We start from the raw sequence: 13,058 nt of genomic DNA, 5'->3' as shown, positions 1-13,058 counted from the left end.
CTCCCTGGTCAGTTCCCGTGGGGAGTCTCTCGCGGGCTGGTCACCAAGCTTGCCCTCGCTACCGGGCAGCCTGCTAGCAAGCCCTAGTCATGCCCAGGTGGCAGCCATGTTCCCAGGCAGCCCGAAGACCAGCCTGAGCAGCCTGCTCAGAGAAGCCATTTCGTGGAAGCGTGCAGATCACGTCCGCAGCGGCCAGCCTCGCCCTGCTCTGCATATCTTGATAGCCGCCCCGGAATGGAAGCTAAAGTGCCGGCTGTTCTGAGCACTTAATGGACGCATCTCAAAGCAACCTCCGCATTCCAGAGCTGATGACATCGAGACAAGCCCAGCTCCCTGAAAGACCCATTCAACCCACCCGGCATTCCCCCTCCCTCCTTTGTCCCCTCTTCCCAAGGTGTCACAATAATATATTCAGATTCTAAAGTGGCCCATCTAGGGTAGTTATAGATCCATCAAACCTTTGTTTCACCCATGAGAACCACAAGGGAAAGGCATCTGCCCCAGGGTACATTTTGGGGCATTTAAGCCGGCCTCCCCGGCCATGGGGTGCACGTGCCATTTCTATCCTGAAGTCCTTGCTGTCACTCTCTTTGGATCTAGTACAGGCATTAGTCCATCCTGTCTCGCTGCTACGTCTTTCTTCCACGCCGTGACTAGGTGAGTATACGCAGTTCAGTCGTTCTCAAGTGGGTTCTCCTGCTCATGCAACCGTCTCTATTTTCCTACGCTATATTTCTTAGTTTCTCGTATGTACCTTGTATGAGTGTGCTAATTTAGGCATACACAACACTATCTAGTAAAGACACGTTTTATTGTTACTTAGGCTGCCTCTTTATTACACGAGTATTCTGGAGAGGGACCCTGGTATATATTGGTTAAGATCCGCACAAAATTCAAACCCAGACTGCAAGCTAATTCCCCATCAAAAAGAGCAATTCTGGTAGCATTCCCCTCCCACTTTTCTAATTTTTGTAATCTTAAACCTATTGCATTATAGTATGCAAGTTAACAGCAAATTAATAGAACTTTCATGCTATTTGCACCATATCATTTGCCTATCATGCTTATCATAATCAAGTTATGCCTAGCATTCTGTTTTTTAAAAACCAAGATACATCTTTGATGCAACAAATTTAATCCTCCAGCAAATATCACAATCCAAAATTGTAACTGTTGCTTTTATACATTGGTATAAAATTGATTTGTACTATATTTTTTACCTGTTTGCTACCCGAGGACCCCAATTGGGTACAATGGTGGCTAAGTATCTTTTTTACCTGCCTATCATGATCAAGTTAAGTACCATGAGAAAGGACCTCTAATACAGGAAGTAGTTGTGGCATCTGCAGCAAAACTAATTTGACAGCATCCAAATGAGCAATCCAATGTGTCTGAGAGAGTAACTACAAGAGATGCCCAATAAATGCTGGGTTACAGGACCACGACTAGACTCATAGTCAGACATACATAGAGGGAACTCGCCTTAAAAAGCACTCATTTGCTTGGCGCTATGAGGGAGCACTATGAGGGAAGAGAGGGAGCTTCCAGTTTTTCTCCCAACCTGCTTTTGCCAAAGGAAAGGGCAGCAAGGTGGCTTTTTTGCCCCTTTACTCTGGCACTATCTTCCTTGCTAGCGCAGCATGCTATTGTGCTTAAAACCCTGCCCTGAATAGCCCAGGCTAGTCTGATATAAGAAGCTATAACTCGACAGGAGACCACCAAGGAAGACCAGGATTATTATGAAGAGGCAGGCAATGGCAGACCACCTCTGTTACTCTCTGGCCTTGAAAACTTCAGCAGGGTTTGCCATAAGTCAGCTACAGCCTGATGGCACTTTCCACCACCACTACTACCATTGTGCTTAATAAACAGCCTTGATTTGTAAATCTCATCTGGTGTGTGTGTGTGTGGTTGTGTGTGGCTATTGCTCTCTTTAGAATTCTAAAAAGATCCTACAGCCCTGCAGCCTACTCAGCAGACTGACCTAAGTGCAACAGAGGATCCTGGGTGTAAATCATCTACCCCCTTCCTTTGCCCAGAGAAGGGCCTCAAGGGCATTAGACATGGATCAAACTAGACATGCAGGTTTTTAAAGTGTTGGGTCCCGGTTCCCCAGACCCTAACTCGAGTTCTCCGCAGCCACAAAGCAGCTCTGGTGAATGGCTGTTTAAAAAATAAAGGAGAACTCTAATGGCCTCAGAACACCACTGTGTCCTAAATAGTGAGTGTGTGTGGGGAGGGGGGTGGTCTTTGTTTTTTCTGCTCCACATGGAGTATTCTGGGAATGTGGAGCAATAAAAACAGGGAAATACCCTCTCCCTGTGCTATTTTGACATGAGGAAATGGGGAAGGGAGGCAGGAGCTCTTCTTCCCCCCATGGTAGCATTCTGAGGCCATTTGGACTTTCCTTTGGTTTTTAACAGCTATTCCTCACAGCTGTTGTGTGGCTATGGGGAGCCCAAGTTGGATCTGGGCCCAACTCTTTATAAACCTACACATCTAGTTTGGCCCATAATGTGGTTTGCTACTTATTCTGGGAAAAAGCAGTATCCAGCATAGTGGTCTTTGGGAACCACCTGAATGATCAGAACTATATTGGGAGTTCCTCCAAAGGATTTAATGTCTACATTTTCTTTTCCACCATAACCACATTAATCTCTGAAGAAACTTCCAAGTATCCTTTAAAAGCACTGAGATCCTACAAAATTATATTTAAAATATCTAAATGAAGTTTCCCACAAGGCAGATCAACATACTCCAACATTCTTCTGGGCCAACATGCCCAATTATACCATGGACCTGTGGCTTGCCTTCCTACAGTATGTCTCCTGGGTACCTTTTCTCTTCAGTCAACTTCTTGAGTTATCTGGGTTTAAACAAACAGGTCAGATGCCTGGAGTCATAGGCTTGCAACTTGCCCCCTCCCACAGCAAACTAGAATATCATCCAAGTGCTTTCTTGCCATTTTGGAAAGCAAATGATAAAGCAGTGATTTGAGTATCTGGAAATCTCTTCCATATGTGTTAAACTGACAATACAGGTAATGCTGACCTACTATAAACCATTTGTTTGAATTAGATTCAGCTTGCAGTTCTATTGTCTATGTAATACAACTGCTGAGAACCTATGGCTTTTGTTATACTGACATCTAGTGGACTTGCAAACCACACAAAAATATGAGATCAATTGACATTTGATATTAAACTTGTGAAATGTGTAATGAAATGCAAAATTACTACTTTAAAGATCAAAATGTTTTCAGAAAACTTATTTCTTCTTTGAGAAAATAGCAATGAAAAAAAAAACTGGAAATCAAGCTGTTAGGACCAGGGCTTTTTTTCAGGGAGTATGAGCTGGTATGGAGTACAGGCATCTCTTGGGCATTTGGAACTTGGACTGAGAGGGGAGACCAACATGAGTACCCACAACTCTTTAAAAAGAAAAAAAGCATTTGTCAGGATCATTCATTCTGAATTGTTTAACAGTTGCTGTTTTCCATCATCATAACTCCTTCTAGTAGTAAGCCTGATGGTCTCGTACCTATCAGGAGGGCAGCATAATGGAGTAACCCACAGACAAGATAGGATTTTATCTGTACTTGAGCAAGTCCCCAGGAATGCAGAAAAATAGGACTAACTGTAGACTAACACAGCTTTCTGTTTGGAATCATGTAGCAGATCCTAATCTTTTAAGCTCTCCCCCTGTGGTTGTAGGACCCAAACTAGAGGTGGGCACGAACTGAAATATGAACCAAAAAAATGCATGAACCTGGGTGATTCGTGGTTCGTTAACATGTGGTTCGTGCAACTGCGTGTTAATGATCCCCCATGACATTTTTTGGCCAGGTTCGTGAGATTCATGAGCAGTTCGTGACCCCAGACAGGCTGGTGCCGCTGAGGGGTGTGTGAAACTGACAGCCCCGTTCCCCTGCTGCCAGCGAGCGGCAGGAGAATGGGGCTGTCAGTTTCACACACCCCGCACCAGCTTCAGCCCATGGGGTGAAGAATCTGCACCGGGTTCTGTGGGGTCGGTGAAACTGACAGCCCCTGTTCTCTTTCCGCACAGGGTGGCAGGAAAACGGGGGCTGTCAGTTTGACAGACCCCACACCGGGTTTAGCCCATGGTCTGAAGCCAGCGCTGGCTCTGTCAAACTGACAACCCCCATTCTTTTTCCGCCCAGGGTGACAGGAAAGCAGGGACTGTCAGTTTGACAGACCCTGCGCTGGTCTCAGCCTATGGGCCCAACCCGGTGCAGGGTGAGTGAAACTGATATCCCTGTTCTCATGTCCTCCGACTGGAAGGAGAATGGGAGCTGTCAGTTTGACAGACCCCCACACCAGCCTCAGCCCATGGGCTGAACCCGGCACAGGGTCTGTCAGTCTGACAGCTGTTGTTCTCCTCCTGCTTGGGCAGCAGAACAGGGCTGTCAGTTTCACTCACCCCATGCCGGGTTCAGCTCCCGTTCTCTTTCCATCTAAGGCAGCAGGAAAACAGGGGCTGTCAGTTTGACAGACCCTGTGCCAGGTTCAGCCCATGGTGTGTGATAGTGAAATTCCACAAACCATGAACCCGGCTCGTGAACTGGGAAAGGGTCGTGAAGTTTGTGGTTCCTGGTTCATGGAAATACGATGAACCACAAATCATGTGGTTTGTTTTTTCCCCGGTTCCTGCCCATGCCTACCATAAACTAGTAATGCTAGTAATTCCATTTATGGATCTCGCAGTAATCTGAAAACCACATGTAGATAAATTCATGGATCAGTCTAGGCACATATAAGAACTTTTAAATTCCCTTTTCTTCAGTGAGTAAGTTATCAATGATGCCTAAACATGTTTAATTATGGCTTAGTTGCAGGTATAATGTTCAAACACTGGCCTTAGATATAAATACTAAAAATCATTCATAATATCTGATACAGTGTTAGAGATATTTGGGAGTAAGACATTTGCATAGGCAATAGAGTGTCCACATCAGAGTTTTCTGGTCACATTCATTCATTCATTCATTCATTCATTCATTCATTCATTCATTCATTCATTCATTCATTCATTCATTCATTCATTCACAGTTCTTTCTCACAGAAATTCAAGATAGATTGCATAGTGCAAGTGAGATAAAATATAATCAACAGATAGGACATTCACTGAGCAAGTACCATAATGAACAACAGTTAGGATATTCAGTGAATAAATACAATAGGGTGTGGTAGCAGGAAATTCAAAAAGAAGCATAAGAGTATAGAGATGAATACTTCTGAAACTATGCATAACTAGTTAACTCCATAGTGCTGCTTATCTATATACTTCTCATTCCTATCAAAGTGCCTCTCCGAGCTATAATCTGAATAGAAAACCCTCCTGAATAATTCAGTTTTGCATAGTTTGCAGAAAGCCAGAAGAGTGGGAGCTTTCTTAACCTCCTCAGGCAGGTCATTCCATATGGTGGGGGCAATGTTCCCTCTAAGGTCTGTAGTGTTGTGAGCCACAAATTTAGTTTCTGAGCTGAAAGTTGCATAAAAATTTATTTTGTGAGCTGACTTGCACAAAAGTTTTGAGAGTGCCTTTAAAAAAAATGCAGTTCACATACAAAAATACAACTATACAAACATTTGACTATCACATAAATCCATTTTTAGAAGCTTATAATTACAACCTTAAAAAAATCTGAGAATTAAGGGTTAGGTTTAGCAGTGGGTCCAGGCACCCTGTCCTACCTACGTTGTGTGTATTTTATTGATATTGAGCCAAAAGAGTCTGGAGCAGAGGGGAGTCTGAGAGGAAAGCTATGCATGGAAAAAAATGAACCAAGCCAAATAGGGCTGAGAAAGAAAGACATGTTGAGGAAGAGGGTGAAAGGGCCAGATTATAAAACACAAGACAAATGTCTTCTCCGGCAGCAGAGTTAAGAGGGGATATGGGTGAGTCAAAGAGAATAGAGATGCTGCCTCTGAACGGGATCCAAACTGAAGTGGAGCAAGAAGGAAGCGGGGAGGGAGCCAAGAGCCATAGCAAAGGGCCTAAAGATGATGCATCTGATGGACTTTGAAGCCCAACCATTTTGGTCCCTTCCCTTGCTCACCTGGGATTATTCCCCCCACCCCAGCCCCCTCCCTCCACCATTGCCACCAAAGGAGAAACAAGGGAGAGTGGGTCTGTTTAGAATTTCACATGCCTTCCTTCTCCCAGAATGCTCAACTTTTAGGGCAACCCTCCTCAACCCAAACTCAGGGGTGTTTGTTGGTGAGGCACATCCTGAGATTTCATGTTATGAAGAACAAAGGAAAGGAGGGAGAAAGACAGGGAGAGCTTCCTTTGTGCTTGCAACAAGCCACAAAAAGGTGCATTTTTACTTAAATTTAAACAAAGTTGTCAGTTTTATGCAAGTAAAAAAGAGAAGGAAAGAAACTGCTCAGAGAAATGCCCTAATGCTCAAGCTCAAAGGTGGTAGAAGAAGAATTTCTTCTACATGAGCAGGAGACGTATGGTTGCCAGCATCTAGGTGGTGACTGGAGAGACCCCCAGAATTACAACTGATCTCCAGGCAACAGAGATCAGTTCCCCTGGATAAAATAGCTGCTTTGGGGGAGGGGTGTGTGATCACTAAAGCATTATACCCTGCTAAGGTCCCTCCCCTCCCCAAATCCTGCCTTCTCCAGGCTTCACATCCTAAATCTCCAGGAATTTCACAACCTGGAGCTGGCAACCATAAAGGGGAGGGATGTATGTTGGGGAGAAAACAACTGCTTGCATGCAGAATGTCCCAAACATGTCCACACCAAGCCTACCTGGGTGCACTCTTGTGCCATCCTTCACCCACAGGCCCTCAGCAGCGCAGCCCAGGCCTGCCAAGGTGCAATCCTGTGCCATCCTTCACCTGAGCCACCGCCCAGGCCTGCCAGGGTGCAATCCTGTGCCATCCTTCGCCTGAGGGCCCTCAGAGGCACAGCCCAGGACTGCCAGGGTGCAATCCTGTGCCATCCTTCGCCTGAGGGCCCTCAGAGGCACAGCCCAGGCCTGCCCGGGCACAATCCTGCACCATCCTTTCCTCATGGGCCCTCAGAGACACGGCCCAGGCATGTCCAGGCACAATCCTGTGCCATCTTTCGCCCGAGGGCCCTCAGCGGCACGGCCCAGGCATGTCCAGGCACAATCCTGTGCCATCCTTCGCCTGAGGACCTTCAGAGCCACCGCCCAGGCCTGCCCGGGCGCAATCCTGTGCCATCCTTCGCCTGAGGGCCCTCAGAGACGCCGCCCAGGCCTGCCCGGACGCAATCCTGTGCCATCCTTCGCCTGAGGGCCCTCAGAGCCACCGCCCAGGCCTGCCAGGGTGCAATCCTGTGCCATCCTTTCCTCATGGGCCCTCAGAGGCACGGCCCAGGCATGTCGAGGCACAATCCTGTGCCATCCTTCGCCTGAGGACCTTCAGAGGCACAGCCCAGGCCTGCCCGGGCGCAATCCTGCGCCAACCTTACCTTTCAGAGGGAGCCAGCTGAGCAGGAAGGTAAGGCCACTGGAGAGGAATCTCCTCTGCGCTCCAGAAGGAATTCTGTGCGCCAAGAGGTGAAATTTCCTGCGCAATTGCGCACAAGCACACTCTACAGGGAACGCTGGGTGGGGGCCACCACAGAGAAATCACGTGTGCAGGCAGCTGTTGATTTAGCCCACCTGCAGGGTGGTATCTGCAAAAGGCCCTGTTCAGATGAGCGAAGCTGCAGTGGTGGAACATAAGGGAAGTGGTTGTGCTGAAGCACGGTTGAGTAAAACCCCCCTCCAAATGGGCACTTGGAGGGCATTTTTATTCAACTGTACTTTGAACTGAGTCTCTCTCTACACAAGACACCTGTCCCATGTTTGAAATGTTTCCTGGGAACTGTAGTTTTAGAAGAATCGCTTGGGATCACTGCAGACAGGACAGGTGAAAATACAAGCAAAATTACATTAGAAGCATTTTTCTAGTGTAGTTTATGGGTGCAAGCCTTTAGTCCTGCCCCCCCCCCCGCCTCACTCTAGGTGGAATCTGCCAGGTCTTAAAATAAAAGTTTTCAAAGACAGAGCAGAGCAGTCTCCTTCTCCCTCCTCCCCACAATCTGGGTGGAATTGCAAAATTTGTCTCCCCCAGCATTCTTACACCGCTGTCTTTGAAAACTTTTATTTCAAGACCTGGCAGATTCCACCCAGAGTGGAGCAGGGTGGAATAAACTACACTAGAAAAATGCTTCTAACCTAATTTTGCTTGTATTTTCAATCTTCCTCTCCACAGTGATCCCAAGTGACTCTTTTAAAATTGCAGTTCCCAGAAAACATTGCATCACCCAACACTTGAAGAATACGTGCCAGATGTCTTGTGTAGAAAGACTGAGAGAGAACTGAGGCAAGAGCCTTTGGTGGCAGTGAAAACCTTTTGGGGAAACTAAGGAAGTCATCACTGAAACACATAATACAGGTCTCTTGAAGGGAGTAAAATGTCACATTTACCTTCGTTACCTTCAGTCTTTCTTAATTAGTTTATTGTTTATCTTGCACTTCTGTTTATCTTCACCACAGAATGAGAGGGAGACTTGAATGTCTGATCCCTGTCATCCTCCATTATATGTGAATTGTTGAAGTGTCTAATATAGAAAGCCACACCTCATGGTACCAGGATCCTCTTAACACAATACCTCCCTTCTCCTCTTCCCATTTGTAATGCTTTGCATAAAAAATGAGGAAAATTATTTTATTTCTTTCATTGCATCTGAGGATGTGAGCTCTAACTCATGAAAGCTCATGCTGGTAGAAATATTGTTAAATGCAGGGCTTTTTTCTGGGAAAAGAGGTGGTGGAACTCAGTGGGTTGCCCTCGGAGAAAATTGCCACATGGCTGGTGGCCCCGCCCCCTGATCTCCAGACAGAGGGGAGTTGAGATGGCCCTCCGCGCCGCTCAGCAGCGCGGAGGGCAATCTAAGCTCCCCCCTGTCTGGAGATCAGGGGGCGGGGCCACCAGCCATGTGACCATTTTCAAGAGGTTCCGGAACTCCGTTCCAACACGTTCCTGCTGAAAAAAAGCCCTGGTTAAGTGTTCAAGGTGCCACTGGATTTCTGTAGTGTAGGGGGGAGCCTACACCTCATGGACTCAGGACCTGAATGCCTCTGCCTTCTACTTCAAACAAAACTACATTTCCCAGCAGCCCCAGCAACAGCATCAGAGCTAGTTTTCTTGCTAGTTCCAGTCAGGTGATTTTGAATCTGACATGTACAGGAATTAGGGGATATTGCCTCTTGTGTAGAGCTTCTTTTCTGGCAGTAATATGCCAGTCCAAAGTACCGGCACATCTGTCAGCCAGTGGGCATTGGCCCCCAAAGCCATGAACATCATGTGTACTGGCAGCTTTTGTTAAAAAGGAAAAAAAAATCCTGCTTATGTGTTGAATGAATTGCCTGAGCCTGCTGAAAGTAAATAGATAAGGCATTCAAAGTGTGAGGGGAGGGGAGGGGAAGTGTCCTCAGCCATGTACCAACTCAGCTCTGGAGGTGGTAATGACTTATAGGAAACTCATATAAAAAGGACTTTGAATGATACGTTTTCCAAATGCAGCGTACTCGATCTCTGTTGACTTACTTGTTATTCTAATATCCCCAAATTAGAATAATTCTAGAGGAGTTATGTTAGTCTGTTATAGCAAAAATAAACAGGAGATTTACAGAATTTTAAAGATGACCAAGTTTTTCATTAACTAGATAGAACCCATTTTGTCCTCAGAACTCCTGTTCCCAAACTGAGGTTCTGATGCTTGATTATGGTATAATGAGGAATCTTTATTTGACATCATAACTCTGATTAATAGGCCATAGGTGTTACAGAGAGAGTAGCCCAATATATCAGAGCCCAATTTCTTTATTGAGCATCGTTTTTGTAATTAATCTTTTAAAAGTATCCTATTAGGGCCAGAATTCATTGATATGTAGCAGAATCTTTCCCCAGTAAAAATGCTCTTATGTTCCAACACCATAACTGCATTGATGCTCTCACCACAGAAGCTCAAATCTATCTCATTATTAATAATTGTATACATATATTTCTATAAGTGTTTTTATTATTTCAGCATGCAAGGGTGAAAGTGTGGAAACATGGTTGTTATACTTTGTACAAACACATCTGCTCTAAATTACTGAAAAATGTGAGGAAAATATCTGTAGATGCTTACACAAGACAATGTGATTATTATTTTCAAAAGACATTAAAACAGCTTCAGACCTGGACTTTGGTAAGGATTAAACTACACATGATGCTGGAGTTCTGGGATTGGAACTCCAGAAATGGTAGGTCTTAAAAAGCAGAGTTGAGGAAGGGGAGGGCCATATGGATTGTAGCCAAAGTGGATCCTCACACAGAATTATACAGAGAAAATATAAAGAGTATAATTAAAAGACTATGAAATGTGATTGGTTCTATGTAAAACTTAAATATAGTCAACAATTATTTACATTGTGACTGGTCACTATGTGCATCTTATCTTTGAGTTTTAAACAGAAATTTCACAGCTTGTTCTTGCATCTCTTGGTCTTTTGCAACGAAGCCAGTTCTCATCTCACCACATTAATGCTAACCTCAGAGCTGAACTACACGAGACACCAGACATGTGTCGGGTTCCCGCAAATTTATCTGGGAAGTGAAGTCTGGTCTGCAGTAGCAGGGCCGGAAGGATGGAAGGGAAAGTCATCAAGGGAAGCCCCAAACTGACAGGCAGCTAGCAGTAGCAGATGGAAGGGCCAGAAGGATGGAAGGGAAAGTCATCAAGGGAAGCCCAAAACTGACAGGCAGCTAGCAGTAGCAGATGGAGCTGCTGAGGCTGCCATCACTGCTGCCGCCGCTGCTAGACACAACCATGTTTTCTCACAGAGAGGGAAAGGAGACTCCTGACAACAGAACTCTGGTGGGTTATCTCACTCATTACACATGTCATCATTTCCCATGTGCAAGTAGATCATGATGATTCCAGTTTTTAAGCATTTTTTGTGAGACCTGTTTTGGTCTGTGTTTATTTTTGATACAGATTTTCTGCACGATTGTCCTTCCTTTTCAATTCATGCGGAGGCTTTTTGCACTTCAAAAGAGCCCTCTCACAAATCTCCAACCCCTTTTCTTGCCATTACCCCTCCTTTAAACATCACACATACATCTGGCTCGCGTGCACGATCATATAATGCCCCCCTTTAACTTTTTAAAATGGTACTTGCGCTATTACAATATCTACATATACTGCAGTGCTTGCTACATTGGATCACTTGGCAATTATCTACAAGTCTAGGACCAACAAGGAGCGTGGAATGCCATTTCTGATTTTATTTTTAATATGGAATTGTGCGATTGTGCTACTCTACTGTTCATATATTTATTAAACACTTTTGCATTTAAAACTTTGAGCAGGAAATCAATGGTAGAGAACAGAGTACTACGCATGTGCAGTTTCTACAGAAGCTGAAAGACAGGAAAATGGTATAGCACAATCCTGCATGTGCTCAAAAAAAAAAAAAAGGAAAGTTGGGCAGGAATGTGCCAGTCATTTGTGATGAGGCGCAGATAAAGAACACATTTTCTGTTTTGGGACCTTTTTTGTGACAAACACCTACAAAACATGCATGAGGATGATGCATGTGAAAGGTGAGTTCTTGAAGCAGATCAGGAAGATGCGGCTTTGGGACAGGAAAAATCCGAAAAAATTGGAAGATGTTAAAGCGGCCCTTCTGGCCCTGCTGCTGCTGGCCTGATTACACCTCCCAAGTAAACTTGCGGGAACCTGACATGCGTTGGGTGTCTCATGAAGTTTAGGTCTCAGGCAAGCAGCTCTCTTTTAGTCCCCACCTAAAATATCTGACAGCCAATGTGCTGTAGCGGTTAGTGTGTGGGCTAGAGCTGGGAGATGAGGGGCAAATACCATTCAGTCATGAAGTTTCTTTCATGATCTTTCGTCAATTCCTTAGTCTTTCTGTCAGCCTAAGGCAGCTCACAGGGGTGTTGTGAGAATAAAAAGAGGAACTATTTATGTTCTAAGGAATATAATATCCTCCAGATGCCTTGGTGTGTGTTCATCAAGCATAGGGAAACACATGGGAAGTGTAATTTAGAAAGACAGAGCCAGCAGAGATTGCTCCTCAGAGGGTTTGTTAATTTCATCTTCGCCTCCCCAAAGGCTCTGTCAATTTCATTTCTCCAGTCTAAAACTGCATGGGATTGCAACCAGAGGGCAGGGAGGAATGGAAATGGGATGGAGCTGCTTTCCAGAGTCGGGCTTGGGCCTGGAGAGGTTATAATGGGCTGAAGTTTCCCTTCTGACATTTCACACAGCTCCAGTGTATAGCAAAGCCTTTGCTCTGCCCCTGGCTCTGTCTTTTTAAACTATACTTTCCAGCTAACATTGCACCTTCCCACACATGTTCTTCATGTGTCAGACGTCCCCTGTAGAGAAACTAAACAGCACTGGTGAGGAGGGACATTTCTTAGCCCAGTTCAAAGCGCTGATTTTAATTTCCTGGACAAGCAGTGTCTGTTTTGAGGACTGCCGCAAAACGCTGCCTCATTAACAAAAGTGAGTGCAGCAAAAACATAGCATTACCCGATTTGTTTCTCTCAAACATACAGTGTCACTTTCTAAAATGAAAGCAGTACTTTGGGCTAAACTGCAGCCTACCATGTCTTCCCTGACTTGGCTTCTAAACCCAACCCGACAAGAACCAGTTGCGGTTGCTCAAAAGTGATTTAACTAGGATCTGCGCATGCTCCATGGCCTTCTCATCTTATTAATTACGTCATTATTTCACAAGCTCACCCCTGAAGAGCCCCGACAGGACGGAAAGCAGTGTTCACAGCGATGCCTCTACGCTCTCCTTCCCTAAACGCTTAAAGGCCTGCCCTATAGATAAACACAGAGAAGACCCTCCATCTAGTTGCTCACTGGACTCTAGTTTCCAGGCCGGGAGTGAACACGGACCTCAAAGCGAACACTTTCGTTTTCTCCTTTCCCACCTTTCCGAAGCGGTCACTGCCCCTTTAAGGCTCGCTTCCAAAGAAATCCCTTTTC

Source organism: Eublepharis macularius, chromosome 5 (genome assembly GCF_028583425.1).
Source record: "Eublepharis macularius isolate TG4126 chromosome 5, MPM_Emac_v1.0, whole genome shotgun sequence".
In the NCBI taxonomy this organism is placed as follows: domain Eukaryota; kingdom Metazoa; phylum Chordata; class Lepidosauria; order Squamata; family Eublepharidae; genus Eublepharis; species Eublepharis macularius.
This window is presented reverse-complemented; position numbering follows the sequence as displayed.